The following is a 25,051-nucleotide window of genomic DNA, read 5'->3' as shown; positions in this document are numbered from 1 at the left end:
TTACATTGCCTTCACCATCGCAGAAATCTCTATAATCAATTTCCTAGTAAAGAAAAGCCAAGAAAATAAATGGACAGTTAATATTCACTTCAGGATCACAGACCTGAGGCAAATATGTCATTGTTAAATCAAACATTTTTATTGTGTTTCCTTAGACCTAAATATATATATATACTTGCTGTTACTCTAAACAAAGGCTGGTGATCCAGTTGATAACCTTTTGGGGGTTTTAAGGATGTCTTTAAAATTAAGGCCTTAAAAATGTTGAGATCTTATATTAAAAATGACAATTTGAGCCTTGCAGATTCATGTCCACAGGTGCCCAAATGAAAAAAAAGGGGGGGGGGTGCAAGGGGCAAGCTTGTTGGGGTGTTATAAAATAACTGACTTATCATCGGTGTGCTGACAGGTAATGTGTAATTAAATCACTGTTGTAATATTAATAATGAGTGAGTCTGCACAAAGGAATTTCATACAGCTAAACTAACTCAACAACTAGAGGCAATTAAGAAATATATCCACATTCGTGATTCCGTCAAATGGCAGATACAACAGCATCAGGAAGCTCAAGTGGCATTTACAGAAGGTAAAGAGCCACTATACTTGTTATCTTTTTAGGGATGTGCTTGGATTTTGCCCTCAAGCTGGAGCAGTCATAGGATATATAATAAATCGCCACGGTCGGAATTTATCCCCAAGCTGGGGTAATCAATGGGTAAAGTCTTATCCACAGTCGGGGATTTATTCAAGCTTCAGGTGCAAGTTTTTGTGCATCTCCATGCCCTTGCATAAAACACAGTTACGCGTTTTTTTTATATAGATATTTTTCAGTTGTAGACAGGAATAATATGTATTTGCGAGTGTTTGAAATGAATGGGTTCATTATGAATTGAGTGGCACTACATTTCAAAAGCAAAATTGGATTGAAATGCAAGAACTGTAGTATGGAATTAGTGTTGGTTCTGGATCGTAGAATGGAATTGTGTGTGTGTGATTGGATTTTTAACATAGCTTGAATAATTTTTCAGTCATATTGCTACGATGTCTGCAGTGTGGCAGTTTATAGTGATGTATAGCACTGGGGCATCATGCTGCAAACATGTAGTATGATGTTGCACCCAGTCACATTATCCTGACACCAGGCCGATCAGTCCTAACACTAACCTCTTAATGCTGAGCGTCTAGCGAGGTAGCTGTTAATACCATTTTTGTAAGTCTTTGGTATGACTTGGCTGGGGTTTGAACCCATGACCTCCCGCTTCTGAGGCGGACGCTCTAACCACTAGGACACCGGAGTGGTCAGAATGGAATTGTAACAATTACAATGGAAGCAATTTGTATTATGCTTGTTGGGGCATTCCTCACTGATGGCTGTCAGTGACATCATCATGGGAATGTGTAACAGCCACATTTTGTAAGAACAAGGTGTAGTTGGTGAACAATACAGACACTTTTCTGCCATTTCCACTGGCATCATATCATATGATGTTATTTAAAAAAACTTCCTACAACATACTCACAACATATAAAACCTATATGCAAATCTGATGAAAGCTGCTTGTGTTTCTGAAACACATATTCCATACTGGTGGCAAGAATGTCCAAATCTACATTACAAAAATGAAAACATTACCATCCACCTAGGAGTTGCAAATGTATGAAATCCTCTTGTTGGGTAGTTTTACTAACAGGCTTTACAGCAGGGCCTTCCATTAGATTTAAATGTAGCAGGTAAGTTGACAAAGTAGGGTGGGGGGTTGGGGGGACCTTCCCCAATGAAGATAATTCATTTTTTTTTTAAAGTAGCATGGTGTAAAGTAAAAGTAGATGGGCTGATAAGGAATCCACTGAATTTACAGACTAAAGGTTCAGACATTTGTTTTTAAGAGAAAAATGAAAGAAGGAAACAATACAACAGATATTTTAATATGACTTTAATGTTTATTTTCTAGATTTAATTAAGATTATGAATCAGAATCAGTCTCCAACTCCACTGTAAAGTTTATCTATTACTTCTTCTGCTCAGGCACCTGCAAATTAAAACAAAATTGTAATGCTTAAATAAAGTCATATCATCTCAGCACTAGTTACATATGCAGAAGTCATGTTAATCAGCATTATAAAAATGTATGAAATTTTCTTCACTGCACTTGTGCTTCCCTTACTATCGTTAAGCCATGATACAAGATAACTTTGCACTTACTTATCATTTCTGGCAAGTGGATGGTGCAATCAATTTGCACAAAGATGAATTTATTTCATCCAAATATTTCATGTGAATAAAAATTCCAAATGGAGGCACTTGTCCGATCAGACAAGATATATGCATACTGTAGTTAGCTGGACTCTAGCTTTGATAGTCCTGGGCAATAGGATAAGCTGATTTTGTTATCAGTTTAGAAATGCATCCGCTTTGCAAATACTATGCTTTAAAAGACGAAACTGAATCCAATATTGATGAAATAAGAGTCATTTGGATTACCTTGTTTTTTATCATTCTGCGTTGGTTGGGTGCATATTTGAGGGTCTCTGATATGGTCTCTTCCATTCCATTTGCCTTTGCTTTGCCATTAGTTTTCAAGCAGGCTTCTGCAAGAGTAATACAATGTTTTAAAAAAGTTTCACAACAAAGGATGCATTGCATTTTTCTAAATGCCAGCAATAATCAATGGAATATTTTTAAAACATGTACTTTGAAATGTGGTCTCAAGTTACTTTATCAATTCATTTAAAAATCTCTGGCAAGTCACATGAAAAACACAATTTAAATCAAGCCATACTTACTTATCAAAACCTGACATATCACAAGCTCTTGAAATGCTCTTTTCCCTTTACGTCCCTTTGGACTATACTCTGGCCAGTCTTTTTGTTTTAAGCTTTTTCATCATCCTGCAGACACTATCCCCAATTGTAAACCTGCCAAGGGAGCTCAAGTAGCATATCTGAAAATAATAATAATAATAATATTACTATTTTTTGATTTTGATATTATTATTAGTAGTAGTATTTCATGATCGATGTGACAAAATATGCTTGTATATAGTTATTTTTTGCCATGGTTTTGCAAGCAAATTTAATTTCTCTAACTTGAAAAAAATTTGATAACATTAACTATGCAACACAATGTACTAATAGCAATTATAAACCAAATTAACCACCGTGAATCTATTAACTTCATAAATGACATTCACTCAAGGATTGAATTAAAGTAGCCACATAATATGTAATAGTGTATATGTAGTAAAATACCTGTTACATGTTCATCTCTAAACATGTTTTGGCCTACATCCGTAAGACAAAACAGCCGACCACTACATGTTCACCCCACCCCCAAAAATAATTATACAGGCACTGCAGAACTTGCATAATGCATATTGAGGTTCACAACAGCAAATAAAGGTTATAACAGTTTTTTTAAATAGAAAATAAAGCCCCAATTTACCATCTTCTTGGAGAGTTTGGGATTCTCCTCCAACCTCTGGCAAAGGCCCTCTAGTTCCTCCACTGAATCACATGGCATTGCAAGAATTTCTTCTCTATATTCTGTGTCTGGGCCTTGTGTATGAACTTGGAGGGCCAGCTGCTCCAACAAATTCTCAATATTTGTGTCCAGTTTCATAAGTACATTGAACTGGAAATCTGTAACAGATTTGTGATGAAATTAGTTTTGAAAGATCAAGATCATTATTATAAACTCCTTAAAAAGATCTGTACAGTGAACATGGGTTTAACAATGAAATATATTTATGGAATGAAATACATGGTTTTTGTACAGTTTATATGAAAACTTTTCCCATAATCCTTTATTTTTTTATTCCCTGGATATGTTGTTTCACTGCTGGTGTCTGTAAAGTCTGCATTCAATGTAGATGGTTTAGGCGTCTGACTTACACAAGACAATGGTATACATCAGAAAGAAAAATAAAAAAAACCAATGGAATGATGAACAGTCGACACATCAATGAAAAACAATTCATTGTTTATTTGCACAAATAAGTCTTGAACAGTATGTTTTATGACCTATAATTTAATTAATTAACATCTCACAATGTTCTGAAATAACAGTATCTAAGCTACAAGAGCTTGTGCTTTCATGTCATAATCTTCCATTTTGCAAACAAATTTTGATGTTGAATCAATGTATATGACCTTAGCATTGAACACTAACATTCAAAATGTCTACAAGATGACAAGACTATTATCAACTGAAGTGACAACAAACCAATGAGTTTTACGTGCATTGAACATAAGCATTTTTAAATGCTACAAAATGTGTTTTTAGTGTATGGCCACAAATTACCCAACATTTTGTCAAACATAAAACAGTTCTACTACCTTAGATGAGAATTAAATTCATAAATACAGTGTATAATTGACCTACTCGTATTTAGAGAGCTGTAAATGAAATAAGAGATTATATAAAAGTCAACACCTGTAGTATTTGTTTCATTATTCTATAATGTACATTTTTTTTCCATCCTCAATACTTACTACTTGCAGAGGAACTGGCAGAGAGAAATCTTTATATTCTCCACTCCAGAGTGGATGGGGATGGTGATGGTGTTGTCCTTCTGGATGCAGCTAAGAGTATAAAGATTATCACTACTCCTTAATTGCAGTAGAAAAGAAACAAAGAAATCAGACTGGATTTTTTGGCATGTAAACAAAATGCATACTGGTTGCAATGACCACTGTATATAAAGCAGTGATACAATATATCAAAATGCATTCTTTTTTGACAAAACATCTAATCTCATATATACAGCATCATGAGTAAGTAAGTACTCTTAAACACATCTTATTAAACAGACAGAAAAATGATGAAATTTATACATACTTTTGATAAAGAATTTCCAATTGTGGCATGGTATAAAAGCAATTGATAAAAAATAAAAAGAGACCAGATAAACTAAATAGAACATACCAGCAGGATAAGAGGAAATCTTGGAGTCTGCAAAATACTCTCCATTTCAGGAGGTTTTGGATGAGATGGCTGACCAGAAAGGTTTCCACTTGAGATTTTCATCTTTTTTCAGTTCTTCACTTTCATCTGAAATGTCAATGAGAACTTGTAAATACTGTATGAGTCCTTGAATACACTGACTCCTTGTGACATACAGGGTTTGCAGAACAATCGCTAGCAATATTCACCACTTTTAAATCCAGCTGGTGAATTTTCACCATGAAATGCATCCGAATGCAGTGAATAATCCTGGATTAAAAACAAAATAGAGTACAGAAATGTGCAATAAATTAGTCAAGCTCCAGACAAAACAAAGATATGATTTATCTCTGATTCATAATGACTTTTCTTGTGCTACACATTTTACCAATGCAAATTACATTGAATTTTGTAAATTAAATGGTACAATTAAGATATGTATGTCAAAAGATTACTAATCTTCAGCTTTCCAATTAATGCTAAACACAAGTATCAAGTCATGTATTTAGTCTCTCACCACCAATAAATGCATTTTTAAGTAATCATCCTAGAGTGCACCAAAGTCATGTGAACTTGATCCAATTCCAACATTACTGCTGCTTGAGTGCTTAGATCCAGTATTGCCTTCACTAACTGATGTTATTAATACCTCTCTCTCATCAGCATAATTTCCATCATTTTTCAAAACTCCCATTGTAAAACCTCTGCTGAAGAAACTAACACTACACCATAAGGATTTAAAGAACTACTGCCCGGTTTCTAATCTCCATTTCATATAAAAAAATCTTACAAAAGGTTGTTCAATCCCAGCTTGCATCTTGTCTGAATTCAAAGTCTTTTTAGCAATGTACAATCTGCATATCGCCCTTGCCACAGGACACAAATTGTGTCTGCAAATAGGTTACACTCCAGCCCAGTTGATCTATATTGTGGTGTTGCACAGGGGTCTGTTCTTGGACCTGTTCTCTACACTCTATACACTCAGCTGCTCTCAAGTGTCATAGATCATCATCCAGTGTCTCACCAACTGTACACTGATGACACCCAAATATACAAATCTAGCCACCCAACTGAAGTTGATGCTACCATCCAAGGTGTAGAGATGTGCATTTCTGATGTGAAATCATGGATGACTTGTAACAAGCTGCAGATGAATGATGATAAAACTGAGGCCATTCTGATTACAACACAAAGACTTTTTCATTCACATCCTTTACCTCACACAATAAATATCAGCAACACCAACATTAAATTCACACAATCAGTACAAAACCTAGGTGTTACTCTGGACAGTACTCTCACATTGCACCAACATGTCATGAACATATGCAAGGCTGCATATCTTGAGCTGAGACGCATCAGCTCCATTCTCAGATATCTTTCAGTTGATGCCACTAAAACACTTGTGTGTTCATTACTACTTTCAAGACTGGACTATGGTAACTCAATTCTGTCTGGTTCATCTTAATATCTACTGCAGAGACTTCAAAAAGTTCAAAACATAGCTGCTTGGATCATACTTAGAGTACCACAATCAGAGCACACCTCCCCGCTGCTCTGTACCCAACACTGGCTATCCATTCGATCCAGAATCAAACACAACATTAGTTCTCTGTGCTACGTTTCACTGACAGACTCTAGTCCAACATACCTATCCGACCTCACCTATGTGTACACACAAGCAAGATACTTACACTCCTCTTCCGACAATCATATACTCATTATTCTCAATATGAAAACAGAGTCACATGGACAGCATTCTTTTGCATACCAGGGCCCAGCAACATGGAATGAATTGCCCACTGAACTTAGACACAAAGACGCAGTGATCCCATTCAAGAGTGCTCTCAAAACTACTTATTCTGACTGCAAAAACAAACTTAATGACTTAATAATGTTAACTACCTTAAATATTCTCAGCATGTTTTTTATGTTTTCTAATTTCATGGTGTTTGTTTTTGTAATCATATCATTGTGTATGTTTTTATGTTGTCTATTGTTGCAAAGCGCTTAGAGCTTCTAAAGATTAGGCGCTATACAAAGTCCTCATTATTATTATTATTATATTTAGCTTGGATGAATATTTTTTAAATCAGTGGCCATAACTAAAACAATGGGATTTTGTTTTATGATCATAAAAGTATGTTGGACACCATCCATGATGTACAATGCTGTCTGACATTTCTATGCACCTAAGGTTTCCATCTCAAATATTAAAGCAAAATGCATACCAAATTTGACAGATTGACGAAAATAAAAAAAAAGGAATGCTTACCATTTGAAAAGAGGCAATTGTCACTAGAATATTCTATTCAAAATGATATTAATTTTGGACACAGGGGATAACACCCTCATGTTTTCCTGACTCGTGATATGTCGGCCTATTCTGTGCACAGCTTTAAAAGATGTAATGTTTATCCATCGAGCTATAGAAATGAAATACATTTACTGTAGACTGTTTCTGTCAGCAGTTAAGTTGAGTAATTAGGTCAGGTTTATAGCTAGTTTACAAAATTTAATGTAGAATGCCAATAAATGACAAGATATATTTTTGCAAACTAAAGTGATCTTGAAAAAAGATTAGTAAAGTTTAACATTTTATAAAAAATAAGCTATTATGTGGAAAAGAAACAACAATGAAATAGGATGCAATGTGTTTACGTCTAGTTTTGGAAGGTACCGTCTCTAAGGTACCATCATAATTGTACCGTAGTTTAATGGGTGGAAAGGCCATTGAAAGGTAAGGGCAGTGCGGAGACCATCGAGTATGTTCCAGAATAGCTGAATCTTTGTAGATACATAGATCCATTCGTAACTTCAGTCCGCAAGCGAAACACTGTACTTCATATCCCAATCCTGACTCAGGTCCGAAGTAGACAAATCCTGTTCTAGCTAAAACATACGAAGAAGGTAATCCTTCCCTATCCGTAGGCCATTTTTGAAACATGTCCAATCGACGGGCACAATCACAATAGTCAGGTAAGAAGACTGGAAAATGGTAGGGTTTCGAACTTGGAGTTCTCTCTGGATTTCTCACTCGATTCTTGCTGTGGCGAAGTCATCCTTCTGGTGGGTGGCTATCCTCTTACAACCAATGTTTTATACCGACATGTCCATACGGCAAAGTAAAGTGGGTGGGAAGCCGCACTCGCTTCTGCTACACGATTTGATAGACTTTTTCCAAGGGTCAACTGACGATGTGGTGTGTGGGTAAACGTACAATCTTGTTGGGTTGATAGGTGGTCACTTTCTCTAGACTGCAAGGCTTCTTTCAATACGCCAAAGTTGACCACTCGACTGGTACGATAATTCAGAGTAAGTCCTTTCACTTTACACTTCGTGTGCACTTCTTGTTTGTCCCAGTATTCGTAGCCGTAATTTTTGGGACCACCACTGACGAAACTTAGAATCTTGTCATCGGGGTGCTCGTCTGTCCAGGCTCCTAAACGGTCTCCTTCGATGTCAGGGTGCTGTTGACTCGGGTGATCGATATAAATGCAACTGTCCACGTCAAAGTACAAGACACGTTCCCCTAACAGTTCTAAAGCTTCGTACAATTTTAAGCGAGCATGAGCTGTCATGTAAGCTGCAATGATGACATTTCCAAAGGGGTCATCTTCTACAAAGTTCAGATCTTCTTCGTAATTCACCAAGATCAAATCCTCACGAACGACGTCCATGTGTTTCATGAATTTGGCTTTGTCGTGAATCATCTGAAAGTAGCGGGAAGGTTCGGTCAAATACTCCGTCTTGGGTAAACACGGTCATTGTGCCATTTTACCCCACAAGCAATTTAACATCACTTTGGCAAACGATCGCCTGCCTTCGTTTTTCTCAATGTGATCTAAAGTAATGCCTTCTTGTGCCCAGAATTTCTCTCTGAATGTCTTTTGGTCTTCGGGAGTGTGACACCAGGACAGATAGCCACTGGCTTCTTGCTTCAGTTTCAAAAAGGCATCCACGTAGTCTGCGAAAATGCCTTTCTGCGTGGGGTCACCCTTGTGGAATTATTGTGTCTTGGGAAAGTGGCAAATTTCGTACACTTCTAACAGTTGGTATCCCATGTTCAGAGCTTTGAACAATTCTACGCTGACCCATGTCCCCGTCAAGGCCCGTTCTTCCTGGGTGTGATGACAAGGTTGATCTTGGTTGCACGTTTCAGCACAAGTACGGCACAAAGGAAACATAAGTTTGCCTTGGCAATGGCGAGGTAAGACGGGATGGTATAGGTTCGTGGGAGGCAAAACTTTGCACATGATCAAGCCTTCGTAGTGTCGAATGTTTTTTAGGTCGATGTGTTCGGTGAACAATTGTGGGTGCCCTGCAGGAAAGCAACAATATTTGCACACGTAGGGATACAGTGAACACACGTCCAAGTATTTGATTTCTTCTCCTTTCTCTTCATCAGCTTGGTACAGCAAACAGGTGGCATTGGTCCTTCCTCCGTACAAACTATCCCTCGGGTTCAGGGGGTCCATGAACTGGTAACTTTCCATGAGGCGTTTAAACTCGGGATCGGTGTTCAAACAGTGATCGTATTTGTGTTCCCACATTTCCACCACTTGGTATCCTTCCTGTTCTAACTTTAGGCGTCGCTGACAAATGGCCTGGTACAAGTCTTCCATGGTTCGTTGTAAGAACTGATTTTTAGTGCCGCGGTCAGGGTAACAGACGGGACATCCGTGAAATAAGCAACCGTTAAACTCGTACATGATCTTGGGGTTTTCTAAGTCCCAGCCATCGACCGAATGCATTCCGATGATCTTTTCGCCCTGTCCGTTGCGGGCATGCTGAATCCATTTGTCTTCCTTGTCGCACAAGTAATGCAACCAGCATGGGGCTTTGACCGAGTATTGACGTTTGACATAGTTGGTCGTTTGAGGACTGATGACAGCCACAGTGTTTTCAAGCATGAATCGTTGTCGGTAGACTAAGGAACACGCTTTGGCAATGGTGCAAGCTTCTTTCAAAGGATCAACCCCTCCGTGTTCCATGAACAGTTCTCGAAATTTTCCACAGCATCACCGTAAAATGTCCACGTCAGAATGACGATACTTTAGCATTTCTTCCTGAAAGTCGAAAGGGTCGGAGGCGTGAGCCTGGTACCAAGCGTAGAAAGTTTCTCGTTCGGTACGCATGTTGTCAGGGTCGTAATAGTGAGCCTGAGGCAAATGGGGTAGAACGGCGTGTTGATTGGCTTCTGTATTGAAAAAGTGTGGAAAGTACCCTTTAGCCATTTCTGTCATTCCAAACATTTTAGGCATTCGACTCAAAGGCATGGCTAAGTAGCTCATCGAATCTTTAAACTGCACTTGTCCCACTTGCAAGAAAATGATTTTGGCTCCATTCAAAGTGACTTTAGGACGCTCGGTGCCACGTTCCGTATAGCATCTCAAAAGAAACTGTCCATCGTATCCGGAGAAATTATGAGCCATCACCGTGGCATGGTGATGACATTCTCCATAATAATGTTCGATGTCCTCTTGGCTCCACGTCTTGTCGATGGGGTCTAAGACCCATTGTGTGAAATCGGCTAGTGTGTTCGGTCCTTGAAAGATTTTTTCACGCCCTCCAGGAATCTTACTGCAGTGAGGGCAATAACTCAAGATAGGTTCTTGAATCACTTCTCGCACGCTCGATGAGCCACGCAGAAATTAGGAATGTGAATACCGGTCTCTTGCATGCATTCGAAATCGAAAAAGATGAAATTGCCTTTCTTCTTCTTGTGACCATCCTCTTTCTCTGGTTGGGATTGGTATTTTTGCATGTAGCATTGGTGTTCCAAGTCCACGATGCAGTGACAAATGTGACATTTTTTCTTTCCTGAACATACGTGTGCCTTGGTACATAGACCTTGTCCACACATTGGGCACAATCTCAGGAGTTGACAAGCACATTTCTTCTGTGAACCTTGCATCTTCAGATGTTGTTGGTAACAGGCAGGGCTGACAAATGTGCGCAGACAAGCAGGACAATGCACTGGTTCTTGCCCTTCGCTCAGACAGGGTTGAGAGGCCAAACATCCTGAGCATTTCGATCCACAATGTTTGTGTAGCTCTCGATTATTATAACCATCATAAGTCACATTTCTCACAGTAATATTTGTATCCCAGGAATCCAGTGATAGTGGTAATGGTATCGAAATGGTCATCGTGATGATAGAGGTGAATGTATTTTCCATCCTTAAAGTCTTTCCCTCGAAACAACAGAGACCCGCGCACTTCTTGAGGGTGCACTTTCAAGGTGTATCGTGGAGCTAGGGCATCTTGCAATTTTTGCATCTCAGGAATGCCACAGGATGTGTCTTTGGACAGGCATGCTTGTTGTAACAGAAGTTCTGCTTCATTTCGTTGTTTGGCTCGGTTCGATTTTCGAATGTTCTCCCAGGCTCTTTTCCATTCTACCGTGTCGTTCTTGTCGGCATAGGTTCATCCCACCACGATGGCTCGGGCTAAACACGTGGTCTTGAAAATTGTTAATTTGGACAAGACTTGTTTTGGTAATGCGAAGGTTGTTGACCAATAAGGTCTTTCTGCATTGTCCGGTCCCTTGAGGAGGAGAGACGTGGGTCATGTCCAGTGTGGCTTTTCCATCGGTGATGTCAAACTGGTCATTAGATTGTTGCACGTGTTGAATCTTGTCCATGACTTTGGAAGTGGTCAATTCTGCAGGGCTGCTAAACTCGATCCAAACAGGGGATTTCAAGCCGTCATGTTGTATGGAAAGTCTCAAGCGATCATCTTCTTTGGGTTGACATTGTCGCTTGAGTGTGGTGAGCAAAGAATCCCACATGTCGGTGATGAACCCTTCTGCTTTCTCTAACAGTACTTCAGACTTGAAATCTTTAAACTTCACTGTGTATTTGTAAGCCGTAGTTCTAAATTTTCTAGAGGGACGCTTTTCCGTCTCTCGAATGTCATAGTACTATTCAGGGTTGACTAAGGGTGGTAAACTTTGTTTAGAGGGTTTGGACTCTGGTTCACTCATGTCCTCTTCAAAATCACTGGCATGAATTTGTGCCAAGACTTCAGCCCTGGTACAAGGCGATAGATCACGTTTCTGCCTCTTACTTTCTTCTTCTTTCTTCTCAAATGAATCGGATCATTTCATCTCGATAGCAAAAAGTCAAATGACTAAAGTTTAAACACCATGGACTAATTTATAGTCATAGCAGACCAGCGTATATAAAGGGTATGTGTCTTGTCCTTTCACTATTCATTTCACTCTCAAACTGAGCACAACGATGGAAGAGACTACCAAGATCGAACGTTTCATCAGAGCTTTGCGAGGGGTCATTAGAAAATTCGCTTCAGACCAGCCGAGGAACTACTCTCCTTCCTTTCAAGATAAAAGTCAAGATACTTGCTATATCTGTCAGAAGAAAGGGCATTGGTCTTCAGAGTGTCCAGACCGTCAAAAAAGAAAAAAAAGGGGTTAGAAGAGACAAAAGTCAAGATACCTGTTATTATTGTCAAGAAAAAGGACATTGGTCACCAGACTGCCCAAAAAAGAAACAAGAGGAGTCAGAAGAAGAGAGGGATTCTTCAGAGGAAGAGGAAGAAGAAGAGGAAGAAAACAGACAGGTGAAGAAAAGAAACAGAAGAAGAAAAGAAGGGAAGAAAGTGAGGAGGAAGAGGAGGAAAAGACTATGACGGTGAAGAAATTAAAAAAACAGAGAGTGAACAATAAGACAGAATAAGTCTATGAACTTTTTAAAGTGCTCTGTTGTGAATTGCGAATTGTAAATATTTATAAAAGAATAAATTAATTATAAAAGGTAAGTGTCTTTGGGTTTTGATTTTAAAATAAGAACCTACACTCACGCACTCATACACAGACAGGTACTATTGGGTAAAATGATTTTTTTTAGTTATTGGCAATTGAAAGTCTATCTCTTTTCGAGAGACGTGGATGGCCCTGAAAAGGGCCTTTTTTGGTGTAAGGGGTGAGTTTAAACAATCAACTTTAACTGTCTTAAGCCTTTGCCACGGCCAAGGCCTAATTCTGGACTGCGTACTGTTGATGATGATTTCGTTGAAATCACTAAGGGTGGTGCGGTAGGCGTAGTCACAGGGTTGGAGTGTTTAGCTTGGGAAGGTCGTATTCTCTTCAGCCGTAATAAAGAAGTCTGATACATTTGTTTCAGACTTCTTAACTCCGCTAAAATGTCTAACAGTACCGTGACCGTTTGATTTTGACACCCTTGTTTCTTTGCTGCTGCTTCTTCTTCTTCTTGTTTTTTTCTTACCTCTTCTTCTTGCTGCTGTTGCTGTAGGAGAAAAGCTTGTTCCGCTTCCTTTTGCTGTTGTATAAATTTCTCCAATTCTTCTTTCTGTCTCTGTCTAAAATTTTCCATGTGCGGTAATGAAGGAGAAGGTGACGAAGGTTCAGGAACAAATTCTTGCAAGGTAAAAAAATCCACAAAATCCCAATTCACCTCTTCTGAAAGTAAGTCTGGGTTCCCTTGGGTAGTCTCCACCATCAGTGCACCCCAATTGATCGTTTTCTGAGTTTCCGTCATGTTGAAAAACTGTCGCTTAGATTGACTGCGCACAGGCGCTAGCGAATCTATATAGACTATGTGATGTCACAGACTGCTCTCTTCGGATTGGACGTGGGCTGACTGAATTTTGTAACACGTGTTTGGATTGGTCAACAAACTCAATCCGTTTCAATCCTTCCTCTCCCTATAAATAAGTACAGTTCACTGGATTCCTTCACCTGTTACTCAGCACCCCAACATGTGGACCGACGTACAATCTTCAACGCTTGTGTCTTCGATGATGTTCTGGACGGACATACCAATGTATGTCCGATCCAACTGGACAGTTATCCACAGGACAGACACTAGCCTGTGGATGCGAAGAATCTTATGTGGAGCATCAAGGATGCCTCAAAAGAGTCTTAATCTATGGTCCTGCAGTCAGGTGCAGCCTAAGGTCAAGAAGAAGATGTCACAGATGCCCTTTATGTTAAGGGTATATTAACATAAAACCAAAGGCCCTTTTCAGGGCCATTCCTATCTCTCGAAAAGATCTTGACTTTCAATTGCCTACCCCTTTTTTTTATTTTTTTGTTTAAAAAAATAATAAAAAAATAGAGACCCCTCCCTGTTTCAATTTTCGCCTGTTCCATTTTCATAGACCCATCAGGTCGGGACCTTATTAAAATAGGGTCCCGACCCTGTTCCATTTCCCCTAGTCCCAAGACAGTCCCACGATTTATTCCCCATGTTCAATTTCCCTTGTCCCTAGAGTGAATAGTTTTTTTTCTTTCTCCCATGTTAAATTCCCTTTGTCCCTAGAATGGATATTTTTTTTTCTCCCATGTTAAATTACATAGTCCCCAGAGTGGATATACCCTTTTTAACATGGAAGTTCCCTAGTCCCTAGACCGTCCCTATTCACTACTACCATTGTCATTACCAGCCTGAAACCCAATTTAATGCCATTTGTATAAATTCATTTCAAATAAATAATTGAAGTGTAAAGTCAAGCAAGTATTCTGTTTGCAGATTTTACATTTTAGATATTATAGTAAAGTCATATTTTCTCTTGTTTAGTAAACTTTATTGCAACTGGTTCCAAAATAGTAAATCTTATTTAATGTTCATTCACCAGAATAGGTATTAATACAATCCCGAATTAACTGTATGGTACTAAAATATACCCTGATCTTGTGTGAGATTGTAATATACAGAACTATACCTCAAGACAACAATAATATATTGAATTTATATTATATCAAGACTGTCATTGTTATGAACTCCAACTTTATTCAGGTTTTTTCATAATAAATGATCATCTTGTGCTATGGTTGAAAAGAAATCAAAGTTCAGTTTAACTCCATTCTCTCCACATTTGTCAGTTGTTAAGAGGCATACTCATCCTCAGTGTTATAGTAAAATGTAATCTTATTTGGATCAATCTTGGTGGTGTAATATATGAATGGAGAAAGAATATTATCATCCAGATTAAAATATGTTTTATTCAGACTCTACTAAAATTTTTAGTTGGATATGGGTTACGGAGCCTGATGTGTACGAACAAAGCAATGTGTACCATGACCCTTTTTAATTTAACATTTTAAACTCCTGCAGAAGAAAGAGATTTTTTAGATCCATTAAACTGAATTAACAAAAACATTTCTTCAGTATGATTTTCCTTTACTTAGTATTGACAAAACTCATATTTTAAAGTTGTTGTTTTTTTGTGTTTGGTTTAGCCTTTTATGGTAAACCAACACAAGTAAGTTATTTAGTGCCAAGGCACTTTAAGTATAGTGCCTTGCCCAAGGACACACCATGGTAGCTAACCCAGGTTGGTCTGATGGTAGAATTTGAACCTACCTTATTTCACAGGTCCAGAAAGCTAACCACTGAGCCACTACAGCTCCCCATCTTATAGTGGAATGCTGGTATACTTTATGATCAAGAAGGATGGGTTGGGGTATGCATGTTGCATCTGAAAAAAGTGATGGAATTTTTGTTTACATAATATTTTAGTCATACAATATGAATCATTTTCTATAGATTTAAGATGTATCAGATCAAGTTAAGAAAAATCATATATTCTGTTTCCTGGGAATGTACTAAAATTCACTGTTATTGTTTGATTTTTTGGTAGTAAGCTTACTTGGTATTTTTTTCTTTTTAACTTGAATACCTAATTTGTTAACATCCTATTCTAAATCTTCATAGTTCTGTCTATTAAGTGACAACTGTTGATACATGTAGGGAAGTTTCTGTTTATATCTTTTGATTTTTGTGATTCTGGAAGTTGCAGTATTTGTTGTTGTATTATTAACCATTTCAGTAATTTAATGAATGCAGAGTATACTGCTCTATAAATGAAATTTAAGGGAAAATAATGTAAAAGTATGTTTCACTGCAAATATAAATTGTTTAAAATAATATATCATTTATCATATGACTATTCCATTGTGGTAACTAGTATTCCATCCAATATCTATATATTAAAATATGTCTTTTCATACAGCTGGTGATCATTTAGATACAAGTCCAATTGAACATAATCAAATTATCAATGCAGGTGTTTTTATTAGTAGTAGTATTGCAAGTATAAGTGTTAGTATTAAGATTTCATATACAGGTATGATAAGTGTATCATACTGTTTAAATGATGCTCCTTGTTACAACATAAAATATGTTCATTGAAACAAATGGTTCACTGGTAAATTGGCAGCAATGGTCTTCACTGAATTATGCTGCATAAACTATTTTACAATAAAACATATATGATGCATCTCAATTATGATGAATGTGAGGAGGAGGATTAATAATAATGCAATTTAAGTTATCTTCATAACATAAGTTCTAGCAGATGTGTAATTTTTATGTGGTTCATCATCAGTTTGAAACTGGTCTATGATTTCTGGATCTGGACATATCTAGTCCCCTGCTGTTGTGCTGCTATGGTCTTTACAGTTCATTAGGATATCAGTTACACTTGGTTTACATTTAGAACCCCATAGGATAGAATGCCCAGTTTGAAACTGAGAGAATGGTTAATTATCCATAATATAACTCCTGCAGTTATTATTAGGTTTGATATCAAGGTCTTTCTTTAAAAGCTTTTCAACTCAGGTTCTGTTCTACCATACAGATAAATAAAGTCAAATTCAAGGCTTTCAGATTTGTCCAGTTTGTTTCATGTGTTGCGGCAGACAGACTGTATATTGCCACTGTACCATATAAATATCAGTGCGTAGTCTGCTCTCAGTTGCTGTGGTTTGATTAGTTACAAGTGTCATCACATGTGACTAATTATTGACCAATGTAATGAAACTTGTATAATTAGAAGGCTGGACATAGTACACAATTAATTTTACTATATGTTCTCTACATTTGTTTCTCAGTACTGACCTTTCCACTGTGTGACAATCAATGCAAATCATATGTTAATCTAAAATACCTTCAAAGATGACTTCACGGTGAAGTTCTTGTCAAAGGTTGACCTGCTCTTTTTTTAGATCATTGACTGTCAACATAACAGCATGTAACCAGAACACGTATTTCACTTCCAGATCATCACCAAGGCCTTATTACTCACTGTGCACTGTTGCCAAAATACATACAGACAACAACACCCTGAGCTCATATTATCAAGAATAAACAGTTACCTTTAAATCCCTACCAAAAATGCATAAATAAAACTCTTCTATCACCACCAAAATGAGAGAGGTAAAAATGTTCTAAAAATAGACTAGAACTACATTCGTGGGTACTGAACTGGAAGTATTAATTGTGATGTAATTCCTGACAGGCTCCATGTTTTACGCCAATTTTAGTCAAACTTTTATATTTGCATGCTATACCTATTTCAACTTTATACATGAAGTCTTTTTGAATTTCCTTGCAAGGAAAACATGTGACACCTGTCAGAAAGTATGTAGTGCTGGTGTTCCACAGGGTGCAAGTTCTGGTCCAAGTGCTCTTGAGAAACCAAAACTAAATTTGCTATATCTTCCTTAATTATAGGAATTTTTCAATGCAGTAAAAACCTAATTGTGATACAAGATAAGCCCTGTCTAAAAAATATGTTTGAAAGTTACAAATGTTGATAAATTCAGTTTTAATGGCAAATTAAATAAACATTTAAATTTTAAAAACTAAATTTTATTGAAAACTTAAATTTTCATACAAGTTTTAAAACACAGTTTGACAAATTTTAGACAGAAAAGTTGACTAATGAATGATATTTAAAACAAATGGTAGTTTGGGTCTGTATAACTGATAACATTTTCCCCAGGGGTAGTGAAGCATCATAGCTCATAGTGATTTTGGCAGCAAACCGCAATATGCCTGTCCAGATGCATATAGGTGTACACACTAAAGAAACACTGACAGGTGCTATGTTCCACATTTATTGTGTCAGGTACTTAGGCAGTTGTTTCCATAACTAATAGCACATTCAGATTTAAAGTTCTAATGGGACCACTACCATGTTTTATAGCAAAAATGCATTCCATTTCAATGTCGATAACAATAAAAGGTGGCAATGGGATAGGAAAATAGTTTCTAGGGAGGTTCTACTTTACTGAAAAATGGTGCTGATCTCTCTCATGAAAACCTAAGCCATGTCTTTGAGGTGCCATATATCAGTGTGGTGATATGAACTAATCTTGGTCACTTATGGCAGTACACTGCACATGCCCTTATGAAACCATGCTATTACCACCAGACTACTCAGGAGAGCTTCCAAGCTGATCCAACTCTAACACTTTGTTCCAGATACCAGGCTAGACCTGAAAAGATACAATATGTTTCACTTAATTCTAGAAAACAGTAAAATCTATGCAAATGAAGTTAAAATGTGTTAGATATGGTGATTTCAAATTAACATTAAGGTTGCAAGCATGGGGGAAAATATTAAACTTGACAGAGTGACACTCAGAAATGTGAAGCAATGGCCATGTATTAAAGTGTTAAATTCATCCTAAAAGTATATGAGGTTTCTAGAAGCACATTTAGCCATTTACAAGTTAAATAACTAATCAGGTAGACTATGTATCATAAAGTTTAAGGCAATGTTGGGGTGGTGAGGTTTGATCATTGGTGTAAACATTATTACATACCAGTATACAGGAAAGTCAAGTGACAATGTACTAAATTAGAATGTGTTACTATAAGCATTCTTATTCATGAGGGAAATAACAATTTTGGATATTGCAAGTGAATACAGCCAAATGTGGTCATACAAATCAACTATAAGCACCAAGAAAACCTATATCATCAGCTAAATGTGAAATTCTCATCCCCAAAACTTGTAAACAAGGATGGAAATTTGCATATGTGGGACATATACAATGTACTTGTTAAGATCAAATGTGCAAACATAATTCAAATGATCTATATGAACATTTATATGGTATTTTGAAGAGTGTTGGTTACCAATTATTAAGCTCATTGATTGAGTGGAATCAGATATCAGCTGATGTTTCAATACCGCACTCTGTCAAAGTACTAAATTGAAATATGTTACCATACATAGGCATATTCATGATGAAAATAACATTTTGGGATATTTTCAATGCACATAGCCATAAATGTGCTTTACAGGTTCACTATAGGTACAATGTCAGCCTATATGATGTACTGAATGTGAACTTTTGATCCCAAACATTCTAAAATGGATGGATATTTGTACATGTGGGATATGTAACCATGTACAAAGTTAAATTCAAATAATTTGTTTGAATGCTTCTTATGTAATCTTTAGAGTGTCAGTTAACAAATAGTATTAGTAATTAATAATGCATAAAGCAAGATGGATCATTAGAATTCCCATAACATCATATAGGCCACAATGCCGCACTACACCAATAATATCTTAACCTAACTGAACAATGAAATGGAATGCATTTTGTATTCAACTTACATCATTTTGCTTTTTTCTTACATCCAAGGGTAAATATACCTGGGGGAAGCATATTTTATCCCTTTGACCTGTATTTCATTCTCAGACAGTTTAAAATGATTTAGTAGAGAACTTGAGTAGGTTCTAGTATAAAGTTTTCATCGCTGTCCTCTCACTAAATACCTTATAACTATGTTTATAAAGAATTACTGAAGGCTATACAAGCAGATGTTTGTTACTCAGGAAGTGACCCCATCGTAAACACATAAATTAACTGACTGGACCCTTAATAAATAGTCTGAATGGCCAATACAAATTATAATTTTGTCTTCATGTATTTTTAATGAAGGTCTCATTTTGACTACAAAGATATTTTCTCTGACAAAATGTGACAAAAATCCAACACTGGAGCTTTTATATGGTGTAGGAATACATACATGCTGATAACATTTAATATGATTCCCAAAAATATTATATATGTGCATTTTAGGGGTTTTTTAATTATTTTTTTTAATTTTTTAAAATTTTATTAAAATTTTTAAAATAAAAATTAATTATTTACTTTTAATTTCATTTTTATATTTTAAAAGTCAATATACATGACATATTAAAATTTCATGTGTCTATCATTAATAATAAAGATTTTATACCAATTTAAACTTTGCTCCAATACTGCCCTGACAGGACATAGTACACAATTAATTTTACTATATGTTCTCTACATTTGTTTCTCAGTACTGACCTTTCCACTGTGTGACAATCAATGCAAATCATATGTTAATCTAAAATACCTTCAAAGATGACTTCACGGTGAAGTTCTTGTCAAAGGTTGACCTGCTCTTTTTTTAGATCATTGACTGTCAACATAACAGCATGTAACCAGAACACGTATTTCACTTCCGGATCATCACCAAGGCCTTATTACTCACTGTGCACTGTCGCCAAAATACATACAGACAACAACACCCTGAGCTCATATTATCAAGAATAAACAGTTACCTTTAAATCCCTACCAAAAATGCATAAATAAAACTCTTCTATCACCACCAAAATGAGAGAGGAAAAAATGTTCTAAAAATAGACTAGAACTACATTCGTGGGTACTGAACTGGAAGTATTAATTGTGATTAATTCCTGGCTGTATTTAAAAACTCTAAAGATTTTAAATGTGTGCTAGAGGGTAGGGTTAGCAGTTATACTCCCAATTATGTTTGTGATGAGCAAAAGCAGCTGCACAAATTTGAGCTTTTAGTTTGGTTCTGGTAGGGTCAAAGGATGCAGGTACATTTTACATTCATTTTTTACTAGAAATAGCTATTTTCAATATTTTTCTGTGACAAGGCAACTAAAAGAATCAGTATGTGCCTTATGCATGAATAAAGTTCACTAGTACTATAACTAATTAGCATACTTTTCATCACCCCTCTACCATCAAGATTTTTTTATATTTACCTCTGTAGCAGACACAAATAAAAGTCGGCAGCTCATTTGCAGACTAAGTTACGCATATGATCTCCAATGCTCATCTAACTGTGACAGGCAGTCACCAACAAGCCAACCTATTTCCATGCCTAACTCAAAGTAAATCTGAACCACATTATAGATTTAGCTTATGTGTAAATTTATAAATGCTAGGCTTGTGATAATTAGGTTCATGCCTTCTACCTTAAAAATTAGAGGGATGTCAAAATACGAAACTATCTAGTGAGACCAATGATGTTAATTTTAATCCCTATGGGATTTGTGACATAAAAAACCCAAATGCTTTATGTATTAAAAGGTAACTAATGGGGGCAGGATCTGCAGTGAATCAATGGTTAGTATGCTAGACTCCTGATAAAAATGTTTGTGTTAAAATCCTGTTATCAAGTCAACCAGGTTACCTACTGCAATGTACCCTTGCCTTACTCCAATTCCCTCAGTACTCAGTAAACAACTAGTGTTGCTGTACATAACAAAACCAGTCCATATTGATTTTACATATTTTACTAAATCCTGACAAAAATAATTCTCTAAATAAAGAATGATTAATATGTGATGGTCTCGCATGTAATCAAACTCTTCCAAGCTTTTAATGATATGAACCGATTTATCAATGTTTATCAAATTTGCATGAAAAACTATTTCTTATTTGTCAACAAATATGTTCAATGTTTTGATCATATAAGCATTTCTGCTACATTAGATCAAAATAATCTTTTTGTCAGAAATAGAGCCCTTATAGTATTTGCAAGGTCAACCAATCAGATGCGGAATTTGAGTTTAATATGAATGAATATTTTTTTTACAAAATTGCTCTTTTGCTATATCTTGATGAGATAAATCTATTCACCAAGTCTGATAAAATTAATGAGAAATAGTTTTAAGAGCAGTAGCAAGAATGGCTAGTGAGATGTAGAACCACCACATTATATGCATAGATTTTGCTTATAGCCTCAGACATACAAGCAAATAATTAAACAAGTCAGATCTAAATTGGATCATAAACACCGTTGTGCAAATCATAAGAAACTCTGCCAATCAGATGCAAGGTCACTTCACTACCATACCTTTATCACACTCATAATAAGCATCATTGTGAAACTTGACTATATAAGCCCAATGGCCAAGCATGATCAAACTTGAATCAGCAGTAGTGGTTATAACCTCATGTATTTGTATGCATCTTCACTTCTTCAATCTAGATCTCATTTATATAAGCATGTATTCTAAGTTTAGTAAAAACTGCACTACATGTATAAATATTGCATGCGGTGGTAACATACTCAGATGAGATCACCTTATTATTATTAATGGTTAACACTCATCAAACTTCAAGGACAACTTAATGATTTTAGCCTATATTGTGGAAGTATGGCTTTTAGGCTGGTTAAAAAACTCAACTAATCTTATACATGATCACATGTATATACTTGGATTTTGCTCATTATTAGATTTATCCAAGATGTTGATTTAAGCCCAAAACCAAGTTTTATATAAACAAATTGATCAGAGCTATGGACTCCAAAGTAGCTAATTTCTTACTGTTGAAAGACAGAAGGGGATGTGAAATAAATAACACACTCTGGACCATTACATAAACCCACTTAGCCTTTTGACCAGTTGAGATAAAATATCAACAATATGTTAAATAAGATTGATAAATTATGTTTTCTCACATTACCTCTAGCCCTTTTCAACATGGATGGTATTTTTCTTCCACATATGTCAGCTCTTAATTAGTGGCCCTTTCCCATCATGAATGTTGTAGGTGAAACTCTCAGAATTAGGCTTTTTAATTTATATCTGTAGAAGAAAAAAAACTATTGGTCTGCATATATCAATGTCACCATTTCTGTATTAGATTAAAATACCATATGTGTGTGTGTGTGTGTGTGTGTGTTAATTTTAGAATTTAAGCAAACTTGTCTCCATGTGTTTATTTTAAAACTGATGATGATAACACATAACAGGTTCAATGGATAAAATGTTATTTCTTACAACTGCTCATTATATCTGAATTTACATTCAATGTTTGTTTTAATTAACATATTTGGGATAATGGGCAAATCATTTATTTTGTAGTTTATCATTATATCATTTACCAGTCTTTTATCATTCAAATATGTAAAATATAGTACCATTATACTGACTTCATATTCTATATGATATCCCAGCAATACATATTAAGCAGATAAGTGCAAATAAAAATGTTCAGAATGTAAAATTTACTCCAAACTCAAAGAAGATCAGCAAAAGATAATATCCAACAAATTACCAAACAAAAAGCGAAGTTAACGCAGTTACCTTTATTATGATGTCTCCAACACCAACGGTACTGTACAGCTACGTCTTCTGAGTTTTACCGTCATCTTGTCTTTCAAACCAGAATTAATTTCTTGAGCTCTTACAAAATGAAGAAACTTTTAAATACTATAATTTAAGCAGCTTCTTTACATGCCATCAGATAAATTATGGCACAGTGTTATGTCTGTCAGCAAAACGCAACTTCACATTTGGACGGCGCGCTGTGTGGGCATCGCCGACACAGCAACTGACATGAATTCTCTATTAGCAGACAATGATTCGGAATAAATCCTTCGCAAATCTAACATTCTCGATTTTTCATAGTTCCACTTTTCATTGTTGCATCTGTTTGATTGTACAATTGCTAATGATGTTCAATGAATCAACTTCAATTCATCTGCTGTCTGAAATCCCGGTTCAGTTGGAATTTTCTTCCGCGCATGATGCCGTGTAAATAAAAGATACGGTCGACATTCAAAGTGGTTTAGGTTAATTTATTATTTTTCTTTATTAAGGTCATTTGCAGAAAGTGTTTCGCTAGGGTGAGAAAAAAAAAATATAACAAAAAGAAAACTTTCTTTTCCAACGCTAATGCTGTATATATTTCAATTTGTGATTGATGCTATAAATAAAAAAAAATGATAATAAAGCATTTTAGCCCGTGGCTTCGGCACGGCACTCGTTTTTGTGGGTGTTTTAAAATGTTGTTAGTGTTGTTTTGGGGTTGTTTTTTGTGTGTGTACCACACTAAAAAACATACCAGGTATTAGGCCTAACGTAGGAAAAGAAATTATCCTCTATTTATTACTATTCTTACTGTCAAATGACGCAAAAGTGATCAAATTGCTATTAAGATTTTGTTTTGTATAACACTTACCGCTCGTTTTCCTCGAGATAAAGCAGCCACTTCAAAATGATTATAAAATCTGTGACAGATGAAAAACGTGGTTTAAATAATTCGTAATCGCCTGCCTTAAAATACTGTAGGAATTTGCTAATGTATTTCATGGCCCTCGTTTGAATAGATACCAACGATCATGTATATCGACCAAAATTTGTATATTCCTGCCCACAATCATGTATTTTGTATTAAACCGTATATTACACGAGCGCTCTGTGGCAAACTCGGGGGGGGGGGGTCTCTATTATACCCAGAGGCGTAGCTATGATATTTTGCGCCCGGGGACGAACTATAAAATTGGCGCCCCAGCCCCCTCCCCGTTTAATCACATTTTTGAATATTACCCTTGTTTACTTATTATAATGTAACGTTGTAAGCCTCATTTTGGCGCCCCTGTACCTTGGCGCCCGGGGACATATTACTCCCCTTCCCCCCCCCCCCCCCAGCTACGCCTCTGATTATACCTGCTGTATCAGTTGAGAAATATATTGAACAGATCAGGCCCCAATACTCTCGCTCTGAAAAACATTAAAATAATTATATGCAGAATATCGGTAGGTCTCCCTCTTGCCGAAAATGTCAGCACCGTATATATTTTGCAAGTAATGTAATGGGTATAATAACACACACACACACACACACAGACTTTTTTAGGAGTGGGGTGGGGGCAACGGACAGATGCCCCATTTCCAAAAAAAATAAAAAGTATTTTATATTTGTGTATTTCCCCCTCAGATGTGTTCTACGTTTTATTAAAACAAAATTTTATATAAAAAATTTAGTTTTTAGAATTTTTGATGGGGTATTTATGTTTCCATAGTGTTATCTAAAGGGTTGTTCGTCCGAGTCTGGTTTCCCTCACCTTGCTCGAAGTTCCTTCCCTTGAAATGTTTTGTAACCTTTGCTATATGTCGCCTAGGTCTCAGTGTTTGCTATATGTAATGGTGTTATATTGTGCGTATGCTATATTTTCTTTATGTTTGAGACAGCAAGTAAAGATCAAATATCTTTCCCAGTTGTATTTCTTCCTTTATGATGTTATAT

At 36.3% G+C, this 25,051-nt stretch overlaps 1 protein-coding gene and 1 long non-coding RNA gene across 13 annotated transcripts in view; one reads left to right on the top strand and one right to left on the bottom strand.

Annotated features, from left to right (window-relative positions):
• LOC149786548 (mitogen-activated protein kinase kinase kinase 15-like) overlaps nt 1-25,051 on the top strand; it is a 107,493-nt gene that overhangs the window by 11,562 nt on the left and 70,880 nt on the right. The window lies entirely within an intron of this gene.
• Nucleotides 1,902-23,656, bottom strand: LOC149786549 (uncharacterized). 12 transcript variants are annotated; one of them, XR_016424966.1, is made up of 9 exons: nt 23,107-23,634; nt 22,484-22,605; nt 18,002-18,208; nt 15,291-15,405; nt 4,925-5,050; nt 3,443-4,581; nt 2,785-2,942; nt 2,483-2,589; nt 1,902-2,030 (listed from the first exon to the last, which is right to left on the bottom strand). It is a non-coding gene; the product is annotated as an uncharacterized LOC149786549 (long non-coding RNA). The 12 variants fall into 12 exon arrangements; XR_016424969.1 differs by lacking the exon at nt 1,902-2,030 and having other exon boundaries at nt 2,282-2,589; nt 3,443-3,639; nt 4,492-4,608; nt 23,107-23,646; XR_016424968.1 differs by lacking the exon at nt 1,902-2,030 and having other exon boundaries at nt 2,282-2,589; nt 3,443-3,639; nt 4,492-4,581; nt 23,107-23,645.

Source organism: Sinohyriopsis cumingii, chromosome 12, assembly GCF_028554795.1.
Source record: "Sinohyriopsis cumingii isolate HCF-2022 chromosome 12, ASM2855479v2, whole genome shotgun sequence".
NCBI classification, from domain to species: Eukaryota; Metazoa; Mollusca; class Bivalvia; order Unionida; family Unionidae; genus Sinohyriopsis; species Sinohyriopsis cumingii.
The sequence above is the reverse complement of the archived record's forward strand: the minus strand, read 5'-3'. Positions and strand labels throughout refer to the sequence as shown.